At 46.3% G+C, this 21,021-nt stretch overlaps 1 pseudogene across 1 annotated transcript; it reads left to right on the plus strand.

Annotated features, from left to right (window-relative positions):
- The first annotated feature begins 7,172 nt into the window (after positions 1-7,172).
- Positions 7,173-8,604, plus strand: LOC311186425 (ubiquitin-ribosomal protein eS31 fusion protein-like; annotated as a pseudogene). Its single transcript has 3 exons — positions 7,173-7,247; positions 7,530-7,833; positions 8,414-8,604. The product of its transcript is annotated as a ubiquitin-ribosomal protein eS31 fusion protein-like (transcript).
- Positions 8,605-21,021: the final 12,417 nt, after the last annotated feature.

A 21,021-nucleotide genomic window follows, 5' to 3' on the forward strand; every position in this document is an offset into this window, starting at 1 on the left:
CCTTAAGTTCACGTTTCACTGCTTTTGAGAAACAGGTTTCTGCTTAGACGTAATCTGTGGGGGCTAGATTAGGTTTGGGGAGCACCATCGCTGAGGGTGTCAATGAATACCCTGATAAACGACCAACTTATCGAAGCATTGACACCTTGGCCAGTCATGGGTTCTAGTGTCAGCTGAACCTTGCCTGCGCTGCCAGTGGGCACTGAAACATTATATATAATGATATATAATGTAATAACTCTACAGCAATTTGGAGAATTATTTGCCAGTCTATGAAGTCTGACAACTATATGCCTATTCAGCCAGGGCCGCACCCTGCCAATGCCACCCCTATGGAATCTACGTACCTATCTCCTGGGTAGCTGTCCTACAGAAATGCATATACATGGGCAGCCAAACTCAGGGACAGAACAGCCAGAGCCACACCCCACAACAGCCAAAATCTGGAAACAGCCCCGGAAGGAGGGCTCCCAAGAAGTCTCCCAAGATGGCCCCCGTACTCACGGCCTAGGGTGCTGAGACGGCCTAGGGTGAAAGACATCACCACTCGCTGCTGCTTCAACAGGCGGAAGAAACCATGGCTGCCCAGCCCGGTCCACAAAGCGGCCGCCCGGCCCACCACGAGGCACCAGGCGCTCACAATGGCCTCGAGGGAGCCGGGGAAGAGCCCGCATGCGCAGTTGGGGTGGAAGCTGTCTGCGCATGCCCAGGGCGGCCCACCCCCAACCTGCCTTTAGCTGCTCCGCTGCTCCCAGCCCCTGGACCTGCTCTTTAAATATCTCTTTAAGTATCTCCTCCAAGATTTCTTGACCTACTAAACATAGAGCTTCCATAGGATCCAGCAATTCCACTCCTAGGTATTTACCCAAAGGACACAGAAACATCAATTCCAAAGAGCACCTGCACCCCTATGTTTATAGCAGCACTGTTCACAATAGCTAAGCTTTGGAAACAACCCAAATGCCCCAAAATAGATGACTGGATCAAGAAGATGTGGTACATACACACCATGGAATATTACTCAGCATTCAAAAAAGATAAACACATGCCATTTGCAGCAACATGGATGGAGCTAGAAGGGATCATGCTCAGCGAAATAAGCCAGAAAGAAAAAGAAAAATACCGGATGGTCTCACTCATAGCAGGGATCTAGAAAACTTAAATAAGGGACCAGGAAAAAGAATAACTATAAGAAAGTAAAAATCAAAATCAACAAAACACTATGAACGAGAGACACTCTATGGGGGGTGGGGGGCGGGGAGGGGAGGGATTGGGGTCAAAATAAGGGGGTCGCAATTGTATGGGGAATATAAAAATAAAAAAATTTATATTAATAAAAATAAATAAATAAATATCTCCTCCAAACGCCCTTTGGTGGCTGAATTCTCTGATGTGCTGGGCAAGAGGCTAGGTGAGCTCTGTGCAGGTTGTGGAAGAATCCACAGAGTCTGAGAGGCTAGAAGTAAATCAAAGTTGATGGAAAGCCAGGCAGACTGCAGAAGTCTGTGGCTGTCTGCAAAGTGACAGAAGCTGGAATCTAACTTTTGTACTTTAATTTCCTTTGCCTTATGGTTTCTCTTTACTCACTTGTATGTAAGTGTTCAAAAGCAGCATTATTTGTAAACAGCCAAAAAGTGGAAATAACCAAAATGTACATTAAATTATGAATGGGCAATAAATGTAATGTGGTAGGGCCTCCCTGGTGGCACAAGGGGTTAAGCACCGCACTATGAAGCTATCCACAGCCACTGCAGCACGAGTTTGATGCCTGGCCAGGGAGCAACTCACATGACGCAGCAGACCTCTCCTGTCTCACCCGCTGCTCCCCTCAGCAGTGTATTTCAGTCAGTCTGCCTGTTCTGTTCCCCACTCTGTCTCTGGTGCATCCGCTCACTCTCCTGCACCTCTGGCCTGTACCCCAGTTCTTGTATGCATAAATAAATAAATCTTAAAAAAAATAAATAAAATAAATGTAATGTGGTAGTTCCATACCGTAGAATATTATCTGGCAACGAAAAGGAATGAATGAGTGATACACGTGACAATGTCCTGAACCTTGAAGACATGAAAGAAGTCAGTTACAAGACTATGTAGTAAATGATTACATTTTACCACAAAGTCCAGAAAAAGCAAATCTACAGAAAAGGAAATAGGGCCTCCCTGGAGGTGCAAGGGGTTGAGCGCAGCACTGTGCAGCTGTCCACAGTGTTTGCAGTGCAAGTTCAATCCTTGGCCAAACTGAAACAACCCACATGGCCCGGCAGACCTCTCCTGTCTTGCCCGCTGCTCCTCTCAGCAGTGTGTTTCGGTACATCTACCTGTTCTTCTCCCTGCTCTCTCTGATGAATCTTCTCACCCCCTACAATTCTGGCCTGTTCCCCACTTCTAAAAAAAAAAGGAAATAGATGAGTTGCTGCCAGGGCCTCAGGGTGGGAGAACAGGATTAACTGTTAATGGATATGGGATTTCTTTTTGGGGTGGCAACATATTCCTTAAATGGGCTCTGATGATAGCTGCACAACTGTGAATATGCTAATAACACTGGATCATGCACTTTAAATGGGTAAAATGTATGGTATCTGAATGACACCGCAATAAAACTGCTAGAAAACATACACACACAATTAGCTGGCACACCCCATGCACACTCCATGCTAGCACAACAGTGATGTCATCACATATACAATGTCTGGAGGACACTCAGTCCTCACAGCAGAATGAGAGTGTAAGGGGCAAAAAAAAATCTCTTAATATTGTTAAAGAAAAAGCACTGAAAGGATCTTCATCCCTTTCTTTTTTAAAAAAATATTTATTTATTTATGTATACAATAGCTGGGGTACAGGCCAGAGGTGCAGGAGGGTGAGAGGATGCACCAGAGACAGAGCGGGGAACAGAACAGGCAGACTGACCGAAATACACTGCTGAGGGAAGCAGCAGGCGAGACAGGAGAGGTCTGCTGCGCCATGTGGGTAGCTCCCTGGCCGGTGGGGATTGAACTTGTGCTGCAGAGGCTGCAGACAGCTTCACAGGCTGTGTCTTAACCCCTCGCACCACCAGGGAGTCTCCTTCAGCCCATTCTTTGAAAACCACTGCCCCAGATACTAAGAGAACCAAGATTAAGGTTCCAAGTCATAAGTCTTTCAAGAACCCAGTGTTGAGGGCCTTGTCACTGCTCCTCCGTAGCACCAATTCCTTACACCATGAAGAAAAGTGCCTCCAGTAGGAACCCTCACTACCATCTCCAACCCCTCAGCCTTTCCACTCACTGGAGGAAGTAATCAGGAAGGCTGCCTGGCATACAGGCAACCGGTTCTCGGTCTTTATAAAGAGTCAGCTGGGCATGGAAAAGAAGGAGCTCCCTTCCACAGGTGACAAACCCTAATAAATATCTTGCACCTCAAACTGCGTCTCAGTATCTGCTTCCAGAGAACTCAAATTGTAACAGGGTCCATCAGCATATAGACGGTATGGAAAGCTGAAGTTGCATTTAATATACATACGGGTCTATTCCCAAGACAAGGGCTCATATCTGTGCTGTGAGCCTGACATTCTGACTCAGAGAAACAAGAGGATGATTAAAAATAGCTGCTATGAGCGTTTCATAGAGGCCACAACAGGACAGGCCAAAGATGCCAGCCTCATCAGTATTCAGGATTCAGAAAGATTCTAATTAAAACCACAGTGGCATACCATTTCACATCCTGCTGGTTGTCAAGGATTCAGAGTCTCTCAGTATCAGGCTTTAATCCACAGTATAAAACAAAATATCCACAAGTCTATGTCAATCTAAGTAAACAATCAAATAAATAAGTAGTTTATTTGGAATCAGATAAATCAGATTAATTGATAAACAAAATAAAACAAAGCAAATAAATAATTGAGGAGAAGGGGCAGCTCTTGCTTTCAATAGAATCCCAATTCATAAATGCATGAATTGCATCTTCTGAAGGGGCCTCCCTGGTGGCCTAGGGGGTGAAGTCTCAGCGCTATCACCATCACCTCTATGGCCTGAGATCGATCCCCGGCCAGGGAGGTGACCCACATGACACAGAAGACTTCTACTGTCTCGCGCACTGCTCCCCTTAGCAGCATATTTCAGTAGATCTACCTGTTCTGCTCCCCACTGTCTCTGGCGAATCCTACCCCCTACCCCTCCACCCTGCTGTACCTCTGGCCTACACCCAAGTTCTTCTATGCAAAAATAAATAAAATTGTAAATAAATAAATGCAAAAGGAAACAGGGGAAGGCAAAAAACCCTAGCAATAACTGTTGCAGATAAAATCCACCAACAGATTAGAGCTTGAGGAGAAACAAGATGTACATAGTCTCAAAGCATCTCCCCTGAGATACTAGTTAGATACATAGGGAAAGACAACAACACTAGGTGGAGAAACCAGTAGACAGTATCTTAACCGAGCGATCAAGGTCAACAACCCCAGCAGAGAGATATATTGACCTCATGAAGTTCCCGGCCTGATGCACTGAGGACACAGACTCATTTGTGTCTTGGCTAACATGCGTCAATTCACTTTGTAACTGACCCCCTTTATTCTGTAGCCTAGGATCTCTTAGGCTTAGAAAGGGTTAAACTAAGCAGAATCAAGGGCTCAACACTTTGTTTTCCTTCTCCCACACTTCCCTCTCCCCTGTGATTTATTCCTGCATTCCCAGGAATCTTGAGAACTGTGTTACTTCTCCACTGGAAATCTTTCCCTCTGCCCCTTCAGAGATAGGAAAGCATTAGGGCAAGCCCCTGCTGGAAAAGACACTGTAACTCCTGATGCCTATACTGCCTGGCACTGCCTCCACCTTCCTCTATTTCCTGCACCTCCTCCCATTCCTTCTGCCTTTATATAATCATAGCACCCCCCCAACGTTTGGGGAGCTGCTTCATTACGGGCCTAACCTGACTGTCAGTCCCCTTGGAGACCATCTCCTGTAATAAACACCCCTGTGCAAAGATACTTGGCTTTCTTGGCACGAGGGAAAGACCCAGGTTGTTTACTTACAACTTTTCATGAGAAAACATAATCCAAACCCAAACTGAAGGATATTCTATATAAAACAGGCGATGGGGTCACGCATGACAAGGAAACAGAAGAACTGTCACAGATGCCAGAGGGCTAACGAGACTTGACAATGAAATGCAGTGTGGGATCCAGAATTAGATCCTGGAACAGAAAAAGGACATCGGCAGAAAAATCATTTAAAACACAAATAAGGTTGGCGGTTTAGTTAAGCTGGTAGCGGCATGCACTTTCCGATTGGGATCCTGGGTTGTATGTTAACATCAGAAGCAGCAGGAGAGCTGCCTGGGAACTGGGTGTCATCTGCGAATTTACTTGAAGTCTGGAGTGATCTAGCACCCAGCTCACTCTCTCTGGGCTCACTTGCTCTGGAGGAAGCCAGCCACGTGCCGTGAAGACACTCTGCCCAAGGCTGCATGCTGAGAAATTGAGGCCACCTACCATGGTTGCCCTATCTAAAGGTGTGTGAGCCCACCTGGAAGAGGATCCTCAGCCCCATCAAGCCACGTCCTCATGGCAGAAACTTGCAGCCAGAACCATCTAGACAAGCCACTGGCTCCCCACTCCTGCAAGTCCTGACCCACAGAAAGTGTGTGAGACCTTTGCTCCAAGATGCCTTCTCAAAGAGAAGGCGCAGCCTGGTGCTGCAGTTTTTCGAAGAGAAAAACTGCCATTGCGTATAGTGGCCACCAGATGGCCCCTGGATTCCAAGGATGGAGACTGACTACCAGGATAAAGAGGTCAATTGCCCTGTTCATTTATAAATATATCTCCCTTCTAATCAAAACATCAGCACGGGTGTTAGTTTGCGTGTGTTTTAGAACTAGACCACTTGATTATAATATTCATTTGGAAGGACATCAGGCAAAGACAGGGGTGGGGTGGGGAGGGGGGCAGTGTTGGCTCAGGAGGGACTGGAACAAGAAGAAAACCACACACTACCTCCATCAGATTCTAGAAACAATATAAAAACAAGGGTGTTCTAGGTGGATCAATAACCATACAGATCAAGGAAACGACTAGAAAGTCCAGGAATAGAAATAACCATTTGTGGAAACGTATTACCAAGCCATACAATAGTTTTTCATTTATGAAAGGCCTTTAGGGAAGTTTTTTATTCAGTAGTATTGGAGTTATCAAAAGGAAAAGTTCACAATGGTCACCAGTTTAAATTCAAAGTGTATCTGGGGCCTCCCTGATGGCCTAGGGGTTAAGTCTCAGAGCTATCACCATCGCCCCAATGGCCTGAGTTTGATTCCCTGCCAGGGAGCTAACCCCCATGGTGCAGCAGACCTTTCCTGTCTTGCCCGCTGCTCCCCTTAGCAATGTATCTCAGTAGATCCTCCTGTTCTGCTCCCCATTCTGTCTCTGGTGAATCCTCTCATCCCCTGCACCTCTGACCTGTACCCCAGTTCTTCTATGCATACATTAAAAAAAGTCTCTAAATTCAAAGTGTATCAAAGATCTAAGTGAAAAAAATACAACCTTACAAATAATGAAACACCAGCAAGTCAGAAGACCAGGGCGTGGGGTAAATTTTCCAAACTATTCATCAAAAATTCAGAAGTAAGAAAAAAAAAATCCAGAAGTAAGAAAAGGATTTCTTGGTCGAACGAAAGTGAAAATATTCCGCAGTTCCTAAAAAAATAAACCCACAATACAGACACCAAAAACTACAGATGACAAAAGGAGAAAAATATTTACAATTCATATTGCAGACAAAGGATTAGTATTCCTAAAATATAAAGACTGAAAAAAAGGGGTGGGAAGAGACTGAAAAACCTATAGAAAGTGGGGATAAAGGTGAAGGCTCACATGAAAATGTCCCCCACATAGACAAGCTTATGTTCAATCTCACTTATAATTAAACCTCACATTAAAATTACCCCAAGCTACTTCTTTTCACCCATCAGATTAGCAAAAATGCAAATGTTTGACACATTCCTTTGACAACAATGTGGCCAAACAGGAATTCTCACACCTTGCTGGTGAAATACAAAAAGATATTTGTGCCACTCTGTGGCTGAGATCTTGACAATATCTAGCAAATTTACCCTTTGACCCTGCAATCCCACATCTAGGTTTTATCACAAAGATGCACAGACAGGGTGCTCTGCCCAGCTGTGGTGGACCCGCCATCAAGATGCAGATTTTCATGAAAACCTTCAGGGGGAAGACAATCACCATCGAGACTTAATCCTCGGATACAATTGAAAATGTAAAGGCCAGGCCTCCCCTGATGGCGCATCGGTTGAGCGCTGGGCTGCGAAGTGGCCCGCAGCCTCTGCAGCACAGGTTTGATTCCCTGCCGCCCGGCGAGGGTCCCACATGGCGCGCAGACCTCTCCTGCTGCCCGCTGCTCCCCTCAGCAGTGTATTTCCTCAGGCTACCTGTTCTGTTCCCCGCTCTGGCTCTGGTGAATCCTCTCACCCTCCCGTGCTTCTGACTGTACCCAGTGCTTGCATAAAAATAAATAAATATTAAAAAAAAGAAAGAAAATGTAAAGGCCAAGATCCAGCATAAGGGAGGAATTCCTCGTGATCAGCAGAGACTAATCTTTGCTGGCAAACAACTGGAAGATGACGAACTTTGTCTGACTACAACATTCAGAAGGAGTCCACTCTTCATCTTGTCCTGAGACTGCGTGGTGGTGCTAAGAAAGAAGTCTTACACCACTCCCAAGAAAAATAAACATAAGAGAGAGAAGGTTAAGCTGGCTTTCCTGAAATATTATAAGGTGGATGAGAATGGCAAAATCAGTCCCCCTCATCCGGAGTGCCCATCCGATGAATGTGGTGCAGGTGGTTTTGTTTTTTGGGTTTTTTTTAAGATTTATTTATTGGGCCTCCCCCAGTGGCGCAGAGGTTGAGCGCTGGGTTGCAAAGCTGCCCACAGCCTCTACAGCGCCGGTTCGATCCCCGGCTGCTCCCCAGCCACCGGAGGAGGGTCCCACATGGCGCACAGACCTCTCCTGCCGCCCGCTGCTCCCCTCAGCAGTGTACTTCAGTCCTTCTGCCTGCTCTGCTCCCCGCTCTGGCTCTGGTGAATTCTCTCACCCTCCCGCGCTTCTGCCTGTACCCAGTGCTTGTATAAATCTTTAAAAACAAAAACAAAAATATATATATTAAAAAAAAGATTTATTTATTTATTTATACAAGCACTGGGTACAGACAGAAGCTCAGGAGGGTGAGAGAATTCACCAGAGCCAGAGCGGGGAACAGAACAGGCAGACTGACAAAATACACTGCTGAGGGGAGCAGTGGGCATGGCAGGAGAGGTATGTCACGCCATGTGGGACCCTCTCCAGCGGCTAGGGATCGAACCGGTGCTGCAGAGGCTGCGGGCAGCTTCGCAGACCAGCACTCAACCGCTGTGGTGCTGGAGTTTTTATGGCCAGCCACTTTGACAGACATTATTGTAGCAAATGTTGTCTGACCTATTGTTTCAACAAACCAGAAGACAAGTAATTGTGTATGGCTTCATAATAAAAGACGTTAACATTAAAAAAAAAAAAATACAAAGATGCACAGACAGGAAATGACATGCATTATGAATGTTATTCTTCCTCCCAGCACTACTTGTGATAGCAGAAAACCGGAAACTATTGAAATGTCTGTGAATAGGGTACCGGTTAAATCAACTCTACTATCGCAGTAAGTTCATTGACTTGAGCTATACAGGTATAATACCATACAGTTGTATTAGAATCCCAGATAGATAGATAGATAGACAGATAGAAAAATAGAAAAATAGATGGATGGATGGATGATACATGAAAAGATGATTGATGGATAGAAACAGATAGATAGATGATAGGTAGATATAGATATATGATACGTGGGTAGTGACCTCCCAGGTAGATTAACTGAAAAGAGCAAACTGCAAATCGGGGTGCTCATTATGCTGCCTTTTGTGCAAAAAGGAGGGCACACAGATGAATATATACATCCATTTGTTTATATGATGCAAGTAAATGGAATTTCAAACTTGTTTCAAGATAGGGATTTAGGAGGCCTCCCTGATGGTGCAGGGGTTAAGTCTCAGCAATATCACCACAATGGCCTGAGTTCGATCCCCAGCCAGGGAGATGTCCATATGGCACAGCAGACCTCTCCTGTCTTGCCCGCTGCTGCTCCCCTCAGCAGTGTATTTCAGTCAGTCTGCCTGTTCTGCTCCCCACTCTGTCTCTGGTGAATCTTCTCACCCCTCCCCTGCACCTCTGGCTTATACCCCAGTTCTTGGATGCATAAATAGATAAAAATAAATTTTTAAAAAGAGATTTGCCTTAAAATAACAGTTACTGTCTTTGTTGAACTTCAGAGTTCCTATTTTAAGATATTCCTGGCTTTGAAACAAAACAAAAAAGTAGCACTTAACTTAGTTTTTTTAATGGAAGATTTCGAGGATATTCCTCAATCCCGAATCAATAAGAAGCAAAGCTTTTAGGATATGGAAGCCACAAATAAAAGATCAGCATTTCTTCAGGGAAAGAAACAGTTACCATCACAGAATCAAAAACAAAGGAATAATTGTACAGTTTTGGAAACTGGAATTTGGAATATATTTTTGTTTTTCAGCTTTCACAAGGAGCATTTCCTGAAAATTACATAACTCCTCCACAGGAAACTTGGCCTCTTTGTAACTTGTCAAGAAATAGGCTTATGTCAAGAGGAAAATCCTTCTGTATGTAACACACCAACATCTTGGAAGTTTCTAAATATGCTGTGGAGGGTGAAATTCTCCCTCAGCTTACAAGACTGTGTGGAAAGCAAATGTGGAGAACCCAGCTCAGACGATAGCAAACATGAGTGTTGAGGAGGATAATAATTACAAGTCCAGATTACGTGCAAATCTTGGCTCCCTCAGTTACTAGCTATGTGACCTTGATCAAGTACCTTAACTTCTCTGTGGTCTGCAAGGCCCCTGGCTACTATTCCACCTCCACCCTTTCAGTCACCAGGCTCTTCCTTGCCATCCCTCAATCCTAATTCTGCCTCAGGGCCTTTGCACCTGCTCTGTGCTCCACCTGGATCACCCCCACAACTCTGCATGTTTCAGTCACTTCAGTCAGGTCTCTGCACAAATGGCAATTCCTCAGAGAGGGCTTGCTTAACCAGAATAACACCTCCTGTCCCTCTGTACTCCCTTTTCTGACTTGTTTTTCTTCAGAGCTCTCATGTTTCATTACAGGTTGGTAGCTTCACTTCATGTCTCTCTCTTCCACCAGAACATAAGCCCCAGGAAGGTGGAGAGTGTCTTCATTTTACTCACCATGGTTAAACAGGATCTGGCACAGCAAAATGCACTCACTACTTGTTTAATTAACTTGTTCTTTAAACCCTATGGTTGAATCCTTAGAGCACTAAGCCTCACTCTCTTAATTCTTGTGACACCAGGTTTTCCTCACCCGGATGGCTCACCTTTCCAGCACATCTTCTGAGTCAACTGTTGAGGAATACTCGGCACAAGCTGTGCAGAACAGAGAGCTAGTGCTGCTCTGGCATGAACCCCAGGACCACTAAGAGTAGCGGGGTTCCACCAGTCGAACATGAGCACAGGTGCTTCATGACAAACACTCTTAACATGCTCAACTACATAATGTTCTGGCACTACCTTTTGAAAGCCATTAATTTATTTAAATTGTACATATCCAAAAAAATCATTGCCTGGACACTCCCAGTTACTGCTCCACAGGGAGGTGGTGAATGATGCCCTGCATAGCCTCCCCGACTTCTCTCTCTCTCTCTATTTCTCTCTCTCTTTCTCATAATGGCTCCACTACTGAGCCCTAGGGCAAGTTGGGGTTATTAGGCAGCTTCAGGGGCAGTGCAGGGCCTTCAGGAGAGTTAACAAAGGCTCCAGAGATAAGGTCAACAAATTCCAAGAGGACTAATCAAACACCCCAGGAGTAGGGGCAACAGGACATTCCCAATGAGATCAGAGGCCAAAGGTGCTGAGGCTTCTGGTGAAACTGGTTTTGCTGAGTCATAGAAAGCTGGATCCAGCGGTTGCTCCACGAAGGTAGTACCATGGCTGCCTCTCCCAGGGTGAAGGCATGTTGCTGGGTAACAGGAACAGCAGGCAAGTCCCTTCTGCATAAGGTGGCCAGGCATCCTGGGGAGGGCTCCTAGGACGCAGAGCTTCCAGTGCTGAAAGAGGGAAGCCTTGGTAGAGCAGAACAAGTTGGTCGCCCTACTATGCAGGTGCCTTGCAAGCCTTACTACTGGTGGCAAAGACCCATGTGGCAAGCATCTGCTCCCCTAGCTCAGCTCCGCAGAGCAGAGCACAGAAGGGTGGGTTTGGAGCTCAGAGCCTGTGACTTCCTCAGTGAAACTGACTGCTAATGACCTTCCTGCCATCAAGAGCAGCTTTATAAATTGGTAAAACCTATCGCTGCCGACTCTTGGCAAAAATGTTGCCAGAGCTGCCTGTGATATTGTGATGTGCAACAATAAATAGCTTGTTTCCCTTTTCCCAGGAAACCCTAGGGATTTCCTAAGCGAGAAGAGTGAAAGGAGAGTTCTATTATTCATAACTCGGCCCTTTCAAGGACACCTGAGCTTGAGCGAATGAATGCACTTTTATAAACTGGGGATGGAGGGCTGGTTGCCAGGGAAACGATCCTGGGCTGTGGGGTGGCGCTCTCAGCCCCACCCGCCTCCAGGCAGGGAAGAGGAGGCCATGTTTGACTCTAGCGTGCCCACATCATCTGGCCCCTATAAAAATTCCAACTGAGGACTATAGAGAGCTGCCAGGTTGGCTAACCTGCGGAGGAGCTGGAGGGTTGTTTGTTGTTTGTTGTTTGCACCCAGGGAGGACACCTGAGCCCTGACTCCCTCCTCCTACCTTGCCCGAGGCATCTCTCCCATCTGGCTGTTCCTCGGTTGTATCCTTTTATAAGAAACCTGTCATCCAGCAAGCAAGCTGCTTTCCTGAGTCCTGTGAGCCATTCTAGCAAGTTTTCAAACAAGAGGAGGGGGTCGTGGGTACCCCCAATTTGTAGCCAAGTTGGACAGAGACCGTGGGCTACCTGGGGACCCACAACTTGTGACTGACCTCAGAGATGGAAGTGGGGGAACAGTGTCACAGGGCTGAGCCCTTAGCCTGTGGGCTCTGATGTTAACTCAGTGAAGACAGCAGGACCTCATTGATTTGTAAAATGTCAGACTGGTATTCATGAGAGGCTGGAGAATTCTTGGTGTAGGACACACCCCCACACGTTTGGTGACCCACATGAGTGGTGAATAGAGGGAAGAGACTTTTTTTCCTTTCACTGCCCACAAGTCAATCAGGATGAAATTCTGATATTTTAAGGCAGCACAAAGAATTCTACAGGTTAACTTCAGTTACAGCCCAGCTTCACCTCCTTCCTGGAACTTGATATAAATCTTTGGGTATCCTAAAGCAAATCATATTCTGAAGTTTCTAGGCTTTGAACATACTATACCCTCATCTGGCAAAGAAACACATAAACCTGGGGCTCCCTGATGGCGCAAGGGTTTAGGTCTCAGCACTATGAAGCTATCTCCAGCTACTGTAGCATGAGTTCGATCCGCGGCCAGGGAGCTACCCACATGGCACAGTAGTTCTTTCCTGTCTCGCCCACTGTTCCCCTCAGCAGTGTGTTTCAGTCAGTCTGTCTGTTCTGCTCCCCACTCTCTCTCTGGTGAATATGCTCAACTGCCCCCTACACCTCTGACCTAAACCCCAGCTCTTGTATGCATAAAATAAATAAATCTTTTTTAAAAACCACATAAACCCCATTTTTTGAGGAAAATATAAGATCAGGGTACGTGTTCCTCCTTTGCAAATGGAAGTTAGTTTCCCATCAGTAAAGTGTTAACTGGATTTAAAAGCCAAAGAAAATCTCAAATCAAATGTATTTCTCAGTCCCACAGCATATACTGTTCTCAGGCTTCTGACACCCAAGCGGGAAAACGATAAGAACACTCCCAGTGCTAATAACACTTGCTAGTTTTTCTTTCCTGTTAGCGATATTTATACTTGAATTCTTTTTAAGGCTTGAAACATCTTTAGATGAATTCCATAAATGAAAAGCAATGGTGGCATTGAAAATTGGTGATGGCTTATAAAATCATATTGTTATAGGACAGGGAGAGGGGCAGCCCAAACCCCGCAAACCTGCCTATTCTAAATGGGTTCTGCCATCCGCCGCATCAACACAAAACATAGGAGACTTTAATGAAAAGGAACTTTAATAAAACTAGGAAACAATACAGGTAAGGCAAAGAGTCTAGTTTCTAAGTGAAGCACCCAAAGTTACCCGTCCCCTCGTGGGTAAAAATCCATCCAAATGGGATTGGCCCAGAGCAAGGCCCCAAAGCCTGCTACAAGTCTAAAGCATCTTCCAGTGGGGACCCACAGAAAAGGGTCACAAACAACCGGACAAGCCCGGAAGGAAAAGAGCAAAATCAATATCAAGATAAAAGCTGCCATGGTCACCTCCCCACGGGTCTCACCCACATCTGTGTCACCCAGTCCACGACCAAAAGACAAGCGCAGCTTCTTCACGTGTCTCTAGGCTCCATGTGCCTCCTCCAGGTCTCCTGGCTCCATCCTGCTTCCTTCCTCAGTCTCTTCTCCAGCTTCTCCTCTTCCTGCTCAGCTCCACCCTCCCTTGGGTGGGGCAGGGAACCTCCCCCTTTCCTGGGGACCACCCTGTTACAATATCAGATGTTATAAAAGACACAGTATTACCTTACTAAGCTAGTTCTATTTTTAAGATTTATTTATTTATGCATACAAGAACTGGGGTACAGGCTAGAGGTGTGGGGGTGAGAGGATTCACCAGAGACAGAGTGGGGAACAGAACAGGCGGATCTACTGAAACACACTACTGAGGGGAGCAGCGGGCGAGACAGGAGAGGTCTGCCGTGCCATATGGGTTGCTCCCTGGCTGGGAATTGAATTTGTGCTGCAATGGCTGCGGACAGCTTCATAGTGCTGAGATTAACCCCTTGTGACACCAGGGAGACCCACTAAGCTAGTTCTTTAAGGTAAAGTTCAGTAAGCTCCTTGTGTGGTTATATGGTTAAGAGTTTGATTTTGCCTTTTTGCCTCCTGAGAGAAATGTTGCTTAGTAAGTTTCCATCTTCAAGTAAAATGAAGAAGCTCTGTCTCTTGCCCCCTCCAGACTCAGCAAATACCCTGATGGCAATTTTCACAAGCAGATAATGGCAGTTGTGGCAGCCCAAGGAACGCAGGATCCCACCGTATATCCTGAGATCTCTGAGTAAAATAAAATGTTAAAACCAAGCCAAGATTCACTGAGGTAATACAAAGCAGGCCAAATGGCCCCAAAATGAACAAACAAAAGAGGATTTAATGTATATTACCAATTGTGGAAAGGAATTTAGGCCCTGCCCACCTAAAAGATGGCGCATCTGTGGTACTCCGTCAATGAGGAAATGTGGAAGGGGCTGCGCGGTAGGGTATAAAAACTAAATGGAAATGTGTTTTGGGGTGCCAGGCCATGGGCTGACGCCACTCTTGCAAGGACATTCAGTAAAGTCTCCCTTCCCGCTGCACTGCCAGTAGGTGTCCATTCTTTGCACTTGGACAGGTGAGTCTGCGGTAGTGCTTCGTTTTTTTGTAATCAGGTGGTTTCTAATCAGTCTTGATTGTGCTTTCACCAGCATAAATTCCCTCATGAAGACGTCTAAGACAAACTCTGGGCTTTTTGCAGGCTTGAGTCAAGCCTTCTGCCAACAAGCTGGATTATTACTGCGTGCCTGTCTCTCCACTCTGAGCTTCAGACTCCACGTTTTCCACATGACAGCTTTCCTAGATAGACTCTCATCAAATATGTGTTTGTACTATTGCCGTTAAGAACACTGAGTCCCAACAAAGCCCCGGCTGATGACGACAGAACCTTGGTCCAGTTCATGGTTACCTGAGTCTCAGCTGGCTTGAGGGATGGAACGCATGGGGTCATGGGTGTGAGAGGGCACGTTGGAATCAGAATGCCCTGCCCCAGCAGGTGCCCACTGTGCGCAAGTGCCATGAGCAAGTGCTTAATGCCAAGGTCTGCCTGTCAAATCAGGCGTCCTATTGACAGCAACTATGTTGTCTAAAGGTTCACTGGGAACAGAGGCAGTGACATTCTACCTGCGGGTCAGCTCACAGGGCAGGGTCATGCCCACACCAGGGGAAAACAGGGCATGCTAACCCTAGGGCTATGGTGCCATTGAAAAGACCACACTCCTTGGCTCAGGGAACCTGCATATCTCTCTACCTGATCTCACTAAACAAAACAATTTCAGCATCTCTTAGAATCAAACATCTATTTCAAAGATCTTCTATGTTGCCTGCAGGGGAAGAGCATTGTATGCTTGCACCAGCCCCCTTCAGTGTGTGGCCTCTAATAACCCACCTACCTGCAGAGTGTGGATTCTAACAAAACACCCACACGTCTATGCAAGCACATGGGAATGTCTTTTTTCTGGGTTTTCGATTTTCAAAAACTCTTGGAAATAATCATTTTTCTTTTAAAATAGAAAAGCAAATATAGACACGTGGTTTGTAATGAAAATACCACACACGCATGCGCATCCACCTGCCCCGCTCCCCAGCCTGCCTGTTCTCAACCTCAGATCATTGCTCAGATTTTTTGGAAGGAAGTTAAAGTCCTTTACAGACAGTAGCATAGCACAAAGCTCTCTCTTCCTCGGCTACTCTGGCACCTGAGTTTGACCATTAGGAAAAAATGGGCAAAGATGAAGCATCTTTTCCTACATAGAGTGAACTACACGTGCACAGACTCAGAGCCGACACAATAAAGCTGATCCAAGGAACTAAAAGAAATCCAAGATGACTGTCTTGTTTCTGCAACCCCCCCCCCCCAGGTTTCAGATATTTATCAATCATTGTGAACCCCCACACAATACACCAATGTGATCGCATACATTCAGAGGGTAAGTGTTTCCTGGTTGAGTGGAAAATAGTGCAATGGCTTCTGGAAGACCTTCACTTGAAACAGCTTTTGCTGACCCATTTCATTTCGGAGTCCGGACCATCTCCCGTCAGGCTGCTGACATCTCATTCACTCAGCGGAACTTGGGCTGATTGTGGGGGCCCCGTTTGCTCCAGTGCTCTGGGTGATTCTTTCTGGCCCAACCAACCTCTGGATTGAACGAGCACATGACCTGCAGCACTGCTCCAGCCCCTCAGCATCCAGTAAGTGCAAGGAGGGGGCTGGAGCTCGCTGCTGCCTGGCCTGACTGAGGACCTGCCTAGTGTGGCTGTGGGAGAGGCTCTAGCCGGGAAGGAAAGAAGTCTGTGAGGCCCAGGACTCCGCCTCTAGCCCAAAGCTGTGCAGACGTCCAAAGTCATCCAGGACTTCCACTCTGCGTTTCTACAATTGATATATAATTGACATGCCGTAAAACTCACCATTCTTAAGTAGTCACAAGGTTGTGCAATCATCACCGTATCCAATTCCAAAACATTTTCATTACCCTGAATGGAAAATCACCCCCTGTCCCCTTCTCCCAGGCCCTGGCACCCACTAATCTTATTTCTAGATCTATGGATGAATTTTGGACATCATATGAATAGAATAATACAATGTCCTTTCATGCACAGTTTTCAAGATCCACCTAAGCACAGCTCAGTGGTGCATTTTTCAAAAAAAAAAAATTATGCATACAAGAAATGGGGTGTAGGGCAGAGGTATGGGGCATAAGAGGATTCACCAGAGACAGAGTGGGGAACAGAACAGGCAGACTGACTGAAATACACTGCTGAGGGGAGCAGCAGGCAAGAGAGGACAGGTCTGCTGTGCCATGTGGGTAGCTCCCTGGCTGCAGATCGAACTCAGCTGCAATGTCTGGCGATAGCTTGATAGCACTGAGACTTTAATCCCTGTACCACCAGGGAGGCTCCATCCATGATGCATTTTTAAGGTTGTTTGGGCGAGGGCACCACACCTGAGTGTAGAGAGAGGTTGCCACAGGAGCAAATGCAAGTGGGAGTGGTTATGCAAAACAGATGCAAATGACCCACCTAATCAAGCCTCCTTTGGGTCAGCTGCCCAGGGCTTTTGAAAAAGAGCCTATACTTGAACAAAACAGTTCAGGGATATGTGCATTCGACCCATCTGAGTCTCTCTGGTGTCAGGGACTGTTCCAGGCCTTGGCGCCTTGTAGAGTTTATGTTCTAGACCCACGCTCTCCCATAGGGTAGCCACCAGCACGCTGAGCTATTAAGTACTGGAAATATGGCATTTCTGAATTGAGAGGTGGTGAAGTATAACACACATGCCAGACTTCAAACATTTAGTACAAAATATCTCATTAATGATTTTTATTTTGCATGCATGCTGAAATAATATTTTCAGTATATTAGATTCAATAAACTACATGCTGTTAAAATTAATTTCAACTATTTCTTTTTACTTTTTTTTTAAAGGAGTTCCTGGAAATCTTGAAATTACACAAGTGACCCACATTTGTGGCTGACACTCTATTTCTCTTGGGCTGTGCCATTCAAGGGACTCCACTGAGACACCTTCCCTGACCAAGCTCCTTCTGGTGGACAAAATCAGAGGGGCTTTGGCATGGACCCCCATTCATAAGGATTTGGGGATTTAGAGCAACTGATGATAACTGCTTTGGAATGAGTGGTGAGTGCAAGAATAAATGGGACAAGGAGGGAAAGAAAGAGATGAGATCAGCAGGTAGCTGGAGAGACTACAGAAAAACACAAAGAAAGCTTGATGCAGCAAATTTCTAACATGCCCTCTGTGGTGAAGTGAAAGATGACCCCCACAAAGATGCCCATGTCTTAATTCCTGAAACTCATCAACATGTGGCCTTACATGACAAGAAGGACTTTGCAGATGTGATTGAACTAAGGACTGAGATGGGGCTATTAGCCTGGATTATCCAGGTAGAGCCCATGTCATCACATGCATCCTGATACGGGAAAGAAGATGCAGGAGAGCCAGAGAAGGAGGTGGAAGGTTGAAAACAGGTCAGAGTGATGCCATTGCTGGCTTTGAAGATAGAGGAAGGCACCCCAAAACAAGGAATGCAGGTGGCTTGTAGAAGCTGAAAAAGGCAAGGAAACAAGTTTTTCTCTCAAACTTCCAGAATAAATGTAACCCTGTCACACCCTGATTTTAGCCCAGTGAGCCCCTTTGGGCTTCTGACTCCCAAACTGTAAGATTATAAATTTATGTAGCTGTAACTCACTGCCTTTGTGGTGATTTGTTACAGCAGCAGTAGGTAACTAATACACTCTATTGCCTGCTAGACAGGTCACACATCGTTTAACCACAGGATTATGTTCCAAGAAATGTGTGTCTAGGCAATTTCCTTGTTGAGCAAATGTCTTGGGGCATAATTACGCAGACCTAGATGGTGTGGCCTTCCACACACCTAAGATATGTGAAGGAACCACCATTACAGATACAATCCGTTGTTGGCCAAAATGTCCTTATGTGGCATAAGGCTGTATTTCCTTGAGTTGCATCCCTCACAAACTGAGAGTCACTGCCCTCTCAGCCCAGGGGAAAGCCCTGGGTTGGACCTTTAATCTACTCTGTGAGTCTTTGGACAAATCCCCTTTCCTCTCTAAGGTCAAGGGATAGGAGACAGGAAAAGGTGTGTATTCTAGTGGGAGGACTGGAATTTGTCAGCATAGATGACATTACTAAAATGGGAACAGAAAAGTGCCGAAGAACTGGATCCTTCTTCAGCCTGGTGAGTCCTTTATATGAGTCATCCCATTTAATTCTCAGACCACTCTAGGATTTTGATAACTACAGTTATTTTACCTTAAAGCTAAGGAAACCAAGGTCAGAGAGGGCAGGTGACTTGCCCATAGTCACTCAGGCAGTAAAATATGAGCCAAGAGTCAAGCTTAGGTTTATAGACTGCTGAGAGGCCCCCCTTCACTCATGGGAGAGATAATGAGGAAGACGGTGAACCCCTAAGAAACACTCATAGGTGTTTCTTTCCCTGTGGTAGGCATTCAGGGGGGAGTGAACCATTCAGGTCAGATTATTCAGCACAGAAGTCACATTCCATCACCAACCACTGACAAGTAAGTGAAAATGATGACAAACATTAAGAGAGTAGATGGAACTAGGAGGCTGCTTTGTGTAGCAACACATGTTTCTGAATCTGAGAGTCTACTGCCCTCCCGGAGGGGTCAGGACCAAATTCGTGCTTTCTGCCTTTGTTTTCCTTGGTAATCATCCACACAAGTCCCTCTCCTCATCTCAGTCTCTCTCATCCCTGTCATTCTTGGTGTTGGCTTTTGCTTCACCAATTCCTTCCGCCCTTCCCACACTCTTGCACTGTGGCCTCTGTAAACCTTTCACTGAATGCTCCTTCCAAGTCTGTGTCTTAACCAAGCCAGTTCCTTCCCTGAAGACAGCTCCCACAATTTAACTGAAGGCTTTTCATTCCCCTCTCCACCCTCATGGGCCAAACAGCTCAAGGTCTGGAGGAAAAGAAGGGTAGTTAGGACAGACTGCTGAAGTAAATGAGCCCAACTTCTGGGGGTTCATGAAAACAAATGTAGAGACTCACCTGGACCCACATCCAGCCTGGATTGGCAGGGCTGTGCTCCTCCTCCTTTTTTCTGGATCCAAGCTGATGGGGCAGCCCCTGAAATAGTACTAATCTCCTGGCAGAGAGAAAAGACACACATGCAGTCATCAGCTGGCTCTGGAAGCTTCCCCTGGAAAGAGATGCATGTCCCAGGGTTCACATTTCATTGTCAGGAGAGACAGCAAATATTGTGACTGACAGTACATGCTGCCATCCCTGCACCTCCGGTCTGTTTCCAGATCTTAGCTCCTCTCCCTACTCAGGTTTAATTCTGCTTTCCCTTGGCGGGACCTCCAAGATTGAAAACCAGACCTTCTTCCCTTCTAGTTCTTCACAATCTCCCCAGAAACCTCAGTCACCCTTAGTTCTCCTCTCTCCCTCAGTCCACATCAGATCTTTTGGAATGTCCCAGAGGTTCAAAATCCATCAGTCTTCCCACTCTCCAAGTCTTTCATCCCTCACTTGAACTGCCTGTGGGATGACTTCCATGTCTTGCTTCAGAGTCAAAACATGAGCCACCCAACAGCCAGGGTAGACCAGATAGCCATTCCCCAGCTCAAATTCGGTAGCCACCACCCTGGGCTTCCAGAACAGTCTAAAATGCTACGCCTTCCTAGAAAACTCTTCCTATTAGGCTTCTGTTGCCACCTCAGCTCGGCCACTCCCCCAGTCCACCACACTGGGTTTCTCCAGTGACATAAACAGGCACTTTAATTATTTTAGGATCTCCCTAACGGTTTTCCTTGCCTGGAACTCTCTTCCTCCTACTCCTTCAGGTTTCAGCTTCCTCTCTGAGACCTTGCTACTTCGTGTGTTCTGAGCACGTGCTCCGCAGCGCCCCCAATTGGCCCCTCGGAAATACCCCGCCCAGCTGTAACCTCTCTCTCTGGCGCCCTCTCCCGCCTGGACTGGGAACTGCATGCTGGCAGCCTCGCCTCCCTCGCGGGAGCTCAGGAAGTATTTTCTCAGCGAGCGAGCGAGCGAGAGAGAGAGAGAGAGAGAGAGAGAGAGAGAGAGAGAGAGAGAGAGAGAGAGAGAGAGAGAGAGAGCGCGAGAGAGAGAGAGAGAGAGAGAGAGAGAGAGAGAGAGAGAGAGAGAGAGAGAGAGAGTTTGTGGTACATGAAGGATGAGGGAAGGAAATAATAAAGGTTACATAGAGGCAACTGCTTGTGATTTCATGAGCCGCCTAACTGATCAGAAGAGGCAGAAGGCTGGGACTCCAGCACCACCTCCGAATCACTTCGTCCCAAACTCACTCAACATTATTGTTGCCTCCTGCATTTCCCTGTGTTTTTCCAGATAAAACTCATAAAATGCCCTTCTCACCCCAGGCCTATTGAAAGAAATTCGGTTTCATGCCAGAGAGAGGGTTTCTGGGCCTCGTTCCCCTTCTGAATCCTGCTGTTCTCGCCT

The sequence above is a fragment of the Talpa europaea genome (genome assembly GCF_964194135.1).
Source record: "Talpa europaea genome assembly, chromosome: 16".
Lineage (NCBI taxonomy): Eukaryota > Metazoa > Chordata > Mammalia > Eulipotyphla > Talpidae > Talpa > Talpa europaea.